At 42.2% G+C, this 10,515-nt stretch overlaps 1 pseudogene; it reads right to left on the minus strand.

Annotated features, from left to right (window-relative positions):
* Window positions 1–283: 283 nt before the first annotated feature.
* LOC116480868 (eukaryotic translation initiation factor 2A-like) lies at window positions 284–2,459 on the minus strand (annotated as a pseudogene).
* Between the last annotated feature and the right edge of the window lie 8,056 nt (window positions 2,460–10,515).

Here is a 10,515-nt window from a genome sequence, read left to right on the forward strand (position 1 = left end):
TGGATTTAACCCAGATGTGTTTCTATGGATTTATATTAATAAATCTGCTCTCTGAATCTTTAAGTAACCATTTTCAAATCTTCCAGCTCTTGGAGAAGGGAAGTATCTTTTATTTTTCTAACTCATTGTTTTTCTAGCTGTGTTTCAGTTACTGTGTTCTTTCAAGGTTCAGCTGCTTTTGGCTTTTTAGTTTCTTGAATTTTTCGTCTATCTCAGGATTTCCAGATGTTAACTGAGAATCAGTTGCTTTTGGCTTTTTAGGTTCTTGAATTTTTCGTCTATCTCAGGGTTTCCAGATGTTAACTGAGACACTGTATTTCAGGGTGTGCTCTGTGGGGCAGGGGTAGGTGTCAAATCTGGACTCTTGTCACTTCTTACTTCCTGCTTTGTAGCTTTCTTAGCTTTATATTTCCTTCGATTTTTCAAGGCTGCTTTTGATAATGGTTTATCATTTCCTGGTTGTGATTTCTCATTCTGGGGTGATTTCTCTTCATGCAGCTTAGAATTGGTGATTAGTTTATTTCTTAAAGCTGGGAGTCTATCAGTCATTGCAAATTTAGGTTCCTAGTTGGGTACTTCGCTTGGAACTGCTTGATAAGTTACTGCTTTTGCTGGAAATAGTTCATTCAGAAATGGCTGCCAAGAAATCTGCTGTATTTCTACATTTGGTGACACATCTTACTCATGCAGGATAGGGCTGGTATAATGTCAAAGCTTGTATCCATTGTTAACACACAACCTGGGAGCATGTGTGATAGTAAAAGGTGCTCCCATCTAGGTACCTAGCAAAATATGTATGATCAGAGGCTACTTGTTTGGAAATAAGTTTGTAGCTTTTAATATCCCACACTCATGTTTGTTCCTCAGATTTCCAAATCCAGTTAGTATTAATATATGGCCATAAGGGCCAAATAGGCTGCCTTAGAGCACCAGTTCCAAGGTCAAATGCAAGATCACATTTCAAGTTGAAAATCATAGCTTTGGCAGGCATAAAACCATAAATAGCATAAAACTCAGTAGAACTAGAATTCCAAATTATATCATAAATGGGGCTACGTTTTGGTAATTGAACAAATGACAGCACTTTCTCCATTTGTTGCAGTGCAATGCAGACTTTGTTCCCCATAGCAGGAAGTTCTTGTCTTGTCAACATCTGTTCTCACTATTACAAGCCAGCAGTGGCTTTTTCATTCCACAGTGTTGTAACCTCATCAGCTTAGAGAAACTGCTGTTGGCTAAAGCTGCATGAGATCCAAAATAGTTGGGGTACGAGTATAATACAACAAATGAAAGTACACCCTTACTCCCTGGAACATAGACAGTCACCTTGTGTGACTGGAGTCCAAGTGATAACCCACAATTAATTTTTTTGCAAAGACAACTTACTTGCAATTTTATAAAATCATTGTTTACAAAGAAGTGAACTTTATTGTTAACATTTTGGACACAAAACAGTTTCATCTGACCAGATGGATACCAATCTGCATTTTTTTCTTGATGAAAGACTTCAAGCACACCCCACTCTCACACAATGGAGTTGCAGGTTGAGTCTCCCAGGAGTGCCGTGTGTAGGGAAGTGTAAGGCTGCTGTATTACCAGGACATGGGTTTTTGGTAAAAATTCAAGGCAAAGTGCCTTTGGAGGTGGAAGAAGTATAGTAAACCCATGTTAGTGACAGATAATGTTTATAATTTTTTTCCTTTGCCCCAGCAAATGAAGGTCCAACTGTTGCTAAAGTTATAGACTTTGTAATTTTCCTGAGATTTCCTTGGAAACACTATGCTTTCTGCAAAACATGGTGGTGCATTCACCATACGGAGTCCTTCTGATCCTCAGCTGGGTTCACATACCGACTGTGGGAACTTAGAAGCATCATTATTTCTGAGTCTGTAGCCACATCTTCCAGGAGTGGCATGGACAGCCCCACCTTCTCCTGGAAAACAGTTACCTTTCTTTCCAATCCCCCTTCTTGTCATGAATTTTTATACTGCTGCTGGGTCTCTTGCTTGACTAACTTGGGGGAGGTCTGTATATGTGTCCTCCACTCCCCGCTGGAAAGTAATGGGAAATGCAGGAATTCTCCAGGCACACAGCCTTTGCTCCTGCAGTTTCTCTTTGGCCATATGAATAAGCCCGTGATGAATCCTCAGCGATAGGATTTTGGATTGCAATTGGTGTTCTCTGTCACCACTTTATTGATGTCGGCTGCAGAAACCTCCACCCGGTCTTCAGTGGGGTCCAAATGAACCAGAGTGGGAGGAAGGAAATAAACTGTGGTCCCTCCATAGGCTCCTATCAATTCACACTCAGCACCAAGGCCATCTGGCACCTGACTCACATTCCGCAACTGTGTCGTCCACAGAACCTGACCTCTGGCAGGGCAGGGACTGACATCCCTCCTTCCCCGCCTTCCAGCCTGATTCTTCTGGTATCCTCATCTCAGAAAGGGTCACCACCATCCTTTACTTGCTCAATCCAATAACCTAAGCAATTGGCTCAAATCTCTTTCACTCCCTTTCCATGAAGAGTTCACAGACAGATCCAAACACACCTCATACTCCACCATGCATGGCTGTTCTTACTGCCATGGCTGTGTCACAGTGATACTTCCTCCACACCTCCCCTCCTCCATGGCCTCTGCAGTGCTCGCTCTGCTTGCTTTCACTTTCTCACTTTACTCATTGCATAACAGCAGCATGATCCTCCAAGAAGTAATTCCATCCATCTCCCTGTTCAAGGCCCTAGAACACCACTCACGGCACCTACAGTAGCTCCCCACGCCTGCCATTCCCCACACACCTGTCACTCCTGCTTCCAAGCCTCAGGCTAAACACCTTTCCCCTGCTGGATCCCCAGCCAGGCCCCCTCTGGTGGGCACAGGCCTCTCTAATCTGGGAGCTCTGCATTGTCCCCTAGGCGCTTTAGGCATGAAAGCCTTGTCCTGGGTCCTTATGTGGGATGGCTTCCTTCTTAACCTTCAGATGCTACTTTCTGAAGTAGCCTCTCCCAGGTCATATCTACCTCATTGCCCTGTTACTACTTTGCCTGGTCATGTGTTGACTGGCCCACTGTCTGTCTCCCCAGGCGGAATGCTGGCTCAGTGAGGGGAGGAGAGAGGTCTTTCTCACCATTGCTCCCAGCCCTAGCATGGAGCCTGGGACATAGTAGGTGCCTAACACACGTTTGTTAAATGAATTAATTAGATCCTTTCCTTAGCCTTCTGTGTCCAGTGTGGTCAAGAAATAGCTATTGAATGAAAAATAGATGAATGGATCAATAATGGTGTAATTCTGTTGTAAATCTTGCTGCAAATGCCACCGACATGCAAGGCAGCTCCTGGGTGTGAAAGCACCTCTTCTCCATTTTTTCCTCCCAGTCATCTTCATGCAGTGGCATTGTTTATAACCAGATTTCCTTTGATCTTTTGCAGGACAAGAATTCATCTTGTGTGGGTGGAAAAGATCATGACTCTGGAATTCTAAAATATCTCCCAGATTGATTTTTTTTTCACCAAGGAAGCACCTGTGGATGTGGGGCCCTAAATGAGAAAGTTCTGATTTTACACATCTATGATTTGGATGCAAACAAAAGTGAATCTCTGACCTTCTGGTCACCTCTCTGACTAGCTCTCCCATTCCTGTACATTTACTCCAGGGGGAAAGTGCAGAGGAGGTGGGCCATGCCAGGAAGGGCACAGCCACTGGAGAATCTGAATTAGTGGATTTCAAGCAAAATTAGAGTCTGGGGCTAGGACCACCTGGAAGCTCCTGTGGTCTTCCAGAGCTGACACAAGTGGCAATGAAAGTGGCCTGAAGAAGAGGCAGAGGGACTTGCTACAACAGCCACTGGCACCTGCCTCTGGGTTTGCCTTTTGTCTCCTCTTCCTTGCTCTTTAAACCTGGCTATCCTTACCCTCCCTTGGAGAACACTCCTCCCAAGACTGACTGTAAAGTAAGGCTGCCCCTGCAGAGCCCAAAGATGAGCCTGGCTGAGAAACAAGGAATACTCTCCCGGCTTTCCAGACTCCCCTCTCCCCACTGCTGGTGAAGCTCATGGCTGGTGAAACCTTGGCGTGTTTAACCTCTCCATACAAGTAACTCATTGATTGTAGATTTTGGAAGCATCTGAAAATACAAGATAGTGTTAAAGTATGCATGTGTGTATTTGAAAGAACAGATGGGAAAATCCCTTTCCCATAGCTATTAATAACCCTTTCCAGGCACTAAAAGAACAACAGCCATAACTCTCACCCATCCAAAAAGTGCTGAGCACAGCACTTTCTTACTTTACACACCTCCTCCCTCCTAATTGCTCACTGGTTGGATTTCTGATCTGATAACTCTATTTAAAAATTGAGTTTTATGAGAATTTCACCCTTGTCTGAGCTCTTTCTTTTGGCCAAGCTCTTCCCCTCTGTGGCTGCCTCTCCTACTCTGTGAAACTGGGCCAGCGTGCCACTTGCTCTCAGAGGTCCTGCAGCCCCAAATAGGGGCATGATCGTCATGTGGCTAGGGTCACTCAATGCAGTTCCAGAAGACCCTAACTCCCACAGAAGAATCGCCATGTGGGCCAAGTCCTGCATCTTCTGGCACTTGAGGTCCCTTCATCTTGTCTCCTGCCACTTGATAGAGACCTGGTGTCAAATGAGCACTCTGTGAATGCTTGTGGAATGAGCATTTTCACCTCTCTCCTCTGCTCCCTCTGCTACCAAAGTTCTCAAGATTCTTGGGTCACATCGTGGCCTCTCCTGGGTTTGAGTCTTCGAACAAGAACAAGTTGTTCTGTCTGCCCATCTTGCCTTAAGAGCACCCATTGTCCAGTTTCCTGATGTTGAGTCTATGTGTGTTTACCTTTGAAAGGAACAAATTGAAAATCTGCAAAAGAGTTGAAAAGTGGAAAATGGTGGCATAAATAGTCTGAGACATAAGGGAAATTTTTGATGAAAGGAAGTCAATGGCATCGGAACCAGTGGTTTCCAGGATTCAGCACCAAGATGGGATAGAAATGGATGGGCTTCCCCAGAGAGTGTGAACCACCCCAGCTTGGAATAGCAGGGCTGGGAGCGCTGAGGCCAGGGTAGGAAGCAGGTTGGAGGGAAGGATTTGGAGGACCACACTAACACCCTGCCCAAGCTTCACTTGGCTCAGCCTGCAAGCCAGGGAAAAGGAATATGTGCCTGTAGGCTCTGAGCACCAGTGGGCAGAAGCACAGAGTGTCTCAGCTGGCACAGAGCTGCACAATACACCCAGGAAACACCAACCCCAATTACTCGGCCCTGCAGTGAACGCCTAATTGTTCTGGCAGCAGAGGCAGGATGAGCTAAGTTTGTATGGATGAGGGAAGTTGATCAAAATTTACTACACACACACACACACACACACACACACATCCCTGAAGGGATTTACAACCAAATGAACTCAGGGTTCAGATTCGGAACTGGACTTTCTCTTACAGGTACTGTCTTATTTCTCCTCCCATGCAATGATCTTGTTCCTGATTCTGAAGGACTGGCTGATTCTGATTTCCTGGTGGTCATGCTTTGGGGAAGAAACCTCCAGTCCCCTGACTGTGCATCTCAAACCCTGATTTCTCTTCCAGGACAGTTCCATGTGTGCACCTGCATCCAATTGGCTTGCTAGGTTGACTATAGCCTCCCAATAGAATCTATAGATTATCTGTGGGATGTTTGCACTCTGTTGAGCCTGGTTTGATACATAAATGTTTGATTGACCACATAATTTAAGTAATGTCCAGATTGTGTCACTGGAGGCCTCTGGGTGGAGGCTGGACCTCAGGGGCCTGTGGAAAGATACTTGGATTTTCTTGTAAGTTTAAAGGGGACTGGATCTCGGCTGCCACGTCATTACCCTCTTTTACTCAGCCTCCGCATAACCCCTGGTTCTGATGGTGCACAGATGGGAAGGCCATTGTGCCTCCCTTATTCTGGGCCACAGGAGACACCTGGCTCTGAGCACTCAGCCAGAGGCTTCAGGAACACCCCAGGGAGACTGGCACCCAGCCAGCTCATTGCCTGACTTGGCTGCAGCCCCAGCCTGTCTTTGAGGTATTTAGAAAGCGCAGCATGAATGCCTCTGGCATGGCCCCAGCTGTGGGACAATAAAATGCATCATTTCTCGGAGACAAGTTCTCAGTGTCAAGTTCAGTGTCATTCAAGTGGCCCTAATAGAAGAGTGTGCTTCCTGTCCAGGGAGTATTGCGGTCCCATGTTGGACAATGGCAGGCACCACTGTCCAGAGGACACAGGGACAACCTGAGAGAGACCTGGTTCTGATTTTCTATAAAGAAAATTCGTCACCTGAATTTCCACTATTTTAAGACAATCTCCATTGTTAAAAAATAAGCCTTGATGCACTGAAATTTCGGAGTTTATTTAAGCAGTGATTCATGAATTGGGCAGCTCCAAACTAGAGTGGTTTGGAACTTCCCAGAGGTAGACGAAAAGCTCTAAAAGGGTGAATGTGGAAGCAGAGCAAATAAATTAATTAGTTAAAATTTGAACAATGGCCTTATTTGGACTATGCAGGTGGGAAGTTCAAAGTGATATAACTAATAATGTCCAGTTGGCTGGTGGTGGACTGAGATTAAGTTTAATTTTTAAAAAATTAGTCATATTATAGGAAATGAGTCTGAGTTAGGTTTCAGGGGTTTGTTTATGTAGGAATCCAGGGCATTGGAGCCACCTCAGTCTAATGGCCTCCCCATTTAATTATTTTAACATCGTTAGTGTTCTAGAACCAACCTTTATATTTTAAAGCATATATAGAGCACTGTCTCTCTCTCACACACACACATATACACATGTGTACATATGTATACATATTTATTTTTGTGTATTGATCTTTTATCCTGTGACCTTGCTGAACTTACTTATTCTAGATTTGTTTGTTTGTTTGTTTGAAAATTTCTCAGAACTTTCTATGTAGACTATTATGTCATCTCCCAGTATTGAAAGTTTTTCATTCCATCCTATGTGCCTTTTACTTTCCTTTCATTCCTCATTGTGCTGGCTGGATTTTCCAGTACTGTGCTGAATGACAGTGGTGAGAGTGGACATCCTTGTCTTGTTCTAGAGCTTAGGTGCAAGCACTTGGTCTTTCACTGTTAAGTATAATAGCTATGGATATTTTGTAGTTGTTCTTTATTTCTAAACTTCTAGTCCTCAGTGGTCCCCTATCCGTGAATCATTTTTTTGCTCAATTAAACTGTTAAATTTAATTTATCTAAGGTTTTTCTTTTAACAGTTATATCTGAAGTATTTTTGTCTGTTTGTTTTTTAGACTGTGTATAGTTGGGTCATATTTTTGATTTAATCCACCCTATCAATTTCTGTTTCTGCTTTTCATTTGGTATATTTAGACCATTTACATGTACAATAGTTATTGATCTATTATTTGATCAATATAATAGAATGTTGAGGTTATCTACCATTTCATTTTTCATTTTCTGATTATTCTGATTGTTTATCTTTATGTTTTCTTTTTCTTCACTTCCTGTGGGTGACTTGAATATTTTTAGAATTCCATTTTGACTTATCTTTAGTTTTTTCCGATGTATTTCCTTGCATTTTTTTTAGTGATTGCTTAGGTAAATTATATGTACATAACTTATCACAGTCCATTTGGGTTGGCATTGTAGCAGTCTGAGTGAGTTAGAACACTTACCTATTCTTATGCCCCTTTACCATCCCCCATTCTTAATACAATCATCTTAAATATTTCCTCTACATGTGTTGGGAGCTATACAGACATTATCACAAGTTCTGCTCCAGTGGTCAAACATACATTTGGAAATTCAAGAGGAGTAAAGTCTGTTGTATTTACCCATATTTTTGCTTTTCTGTCATTCTTTCTTTCTTCCTGATGTTTCTGTATCCTTCTTTTATGAATTCCTTTCTGTTTAATGAACTTCCTTCAGACATTCTTTTACGGTAGGTCTGCTGGTGACAGATTCTCTTGGTTTTACTTTATCAGAGAATGTCTTGATTTCCCCTTATTCCCTAAATGATATTTTTTCACTGGATGTAGAATTCTGAGCTGACAGCTCTTTTCTTTCAGCACTTGAAAAATGTTCCTCTTCCTTCTTGCCCCCGTGGTTTCTGAAGAGAAATCTTCTGTTCTTTGAGATGTTTTTACCCTGTGGTTAAGTTATTCTTCCCTTCTGATTACTTTCAAAAATTTTTCCTTGTCTTTAGTTTTCAGAAATTTGACTATGATGTATTTTAGTATAAATTTCTTTGGTTTTATTCTGTTTATGGTTTGCTCAGCCTCTTGAATATGTAAATTTATATATTTTCCAAATTTGGAAATTTTCTGACATTATATTTTGAATACTTTTCAGCCCCCACTCCTGTTCTCCTTTCCTTTGGGGACTTCAGTGACACAAATGTTAGACCCTTAGTTATAGTTCCACATGCCCCTAAGTTTATACATAAAAGACATCAGGTGTATATATATATATATATATGTTAAATATAAATATATATCTTTAATGTCTCTTCTTTCTGTTGTTCTTTCTTTTGTTGGGTATATTCTAGTTTATTTTCAAGTTTACTGATTCTTTCCTCTGTTTTCTTCATTCTGCTGCTGAGTTCATCCATTGAGTTTTTCTTTCTGCTTTTGTATTTTTTAATTCTAAAATTCCTATTTTGTTCTTGTTTATGTCTTTTATTTCTTTGTTATAGTTTTCTTTTCTTTTTTGGTGGGGGAGGGGGGACAGTCTTGCTCTGTCGCCCAGGCTGGATTGCAGTGGTGAGATCTCGGCTCACTGCAACCTCTGCCTCCTGGATTCAAGCAATCCTCCTGCCTCAGCCTCCCAAGCAGCTGGGATTACAGGCATGCACCACTATGCCTGGCTAATTTTTCCGCATTTTTAGTAGAGATGGGGTTTTGCCATATTGTCCAGGCTGGTCTTGAACTCCTGACCTTGTGATTCGACCACCTCGGCCTCCCAAAGCACTGGGATTACAGGGGTGAGCCACCGCACAGATCCTCTTTGCTATAATTTTCTATTCTTTTCCAAACATCTTCATCATTGCTCCTTGAAACATTTTTGTGGTGCCTGCTCTGAAATCCTTCTCGGAAATTTCCAACAACTGTGTCATCTTGATGTTGCCATTTGCTGATTGTCTTTTCTCATTCAAATTGAGATCTTCTTGGATCCTGGTATATTTAATCGAATCCTGGACACCTTAGCTATTATGCTGCAAGACTTTGGATACTGATTAAATCTTGTGTTTTAGCAGGTCTCCTCTGATGACGTCTTAGCCATGAGTGGAAAGGGTGTCTCTTTACTACTGGGTGGACATTGAAGTTGAGGCGCCTGACAAGGTGTCCAGAGACACTGTGGGAGGTGGGAAGGAACTCATTACTGCTCAGCAAATATGAGATTCCAGCCTCCACACTTAGTCTTCTTGGCTTGGGAAAACTTGGGCAGGTTTGAGGGAGTCCCTTTACTCCCTGGCAAGAGTGGAGGTGCAGGCTCTCCACTCAGCCTTTGCTGGTGGGATAAAAGTGGGGCTGCAGGTTTTTTCCTGTGGTGTTCTGCTGGAGTAAAATGGTTATTATCTAAAACTTTTCTGTCTTGTGAGGCTGTACAATTCCTGGTCTTTGGCTAAAGTAAACAGCTTTTTCTTGTGGAGGGTAGGGAAGTGCTATGTTTGTCTGTATCTGTTGGCATTTCTGGGTCATTAGCTTCTCTAATACCTAGTCTGGAATATATAAGGCCAGAAGAAAATTCACAGAACTCACCATTATATCATTTGTTGGATTCTGAGGTCCCTAACTGGTCTGCTTTTTTTCTATTTACTTTTCAGTCTTCTAATTTTTTAAAAAATAAAGTCCAGATTTTTAACTATACTCAACAGGAGGAATAGTTTAATATATACAGCTAGTTCCCCTTGGTGGAAGCTCTATCATTTTGTTTTTAATGTGTGTGTGTTTTTTTAAATAGTTTACTGCTCAGCTTTGCTTTTACCCTAACTGAATTTCTTTACTTTTGGGTGAGGAAATTCAGCCCATTCACAATGACTTCAAATCCTGCTACAAAACAATGAATTTCTTCCATTTTGTTTACTACCTTTGTGCTTTGCAGTGATTACCTTTTCTTTTTTAGTTTGCTGATTTAATCAAGTAAAATTTTATCTTTCTTCCCTGTGCCCCAAAGTCTCTAACTTGGATGATCTATTATGCTTCTCGATTGCACTTTGAGTGGCCTCCTAGGTGGCCCACAGCTACTAAGTATAGCGCTCCATTGATCCTCTGTCCATATTTTGAGGTTCTGGGACAGTATTCAGTAGGAACACAAAAGCTGTGGTTTCTCAATCTGTGCTTTGGAGCAAGTTTACGTGCTTATACTTCTCTAAAAGAGCATCAGAAAACTAAGTTGTAGAGGTAGGACCCAGAGGCAGTGGATCACACTGACTTTAGGGCTATCTGAATGCAGCTGTCTTCTCTGGGCGAGATGACAATCCCAAGAAGTTACAGCCCTAAAGCCTCG

The sequence above is a fragment of the Hylobates moloch genome, unplaced genomic scaffold (assembly GCF_009828535.3).
Source record: "Hylobates moloch isolate HMO894 unplaced genomic scaffold, HMol_V3 SCAFFOLD_3, whole genome shotgun sequence".
Classification (NCBI taxonomy): Eukaryota; Metazoa; Chordata; class Mammalia; order Primates; family Hylobatidae; genus Hylobates; species Hylobates moloch.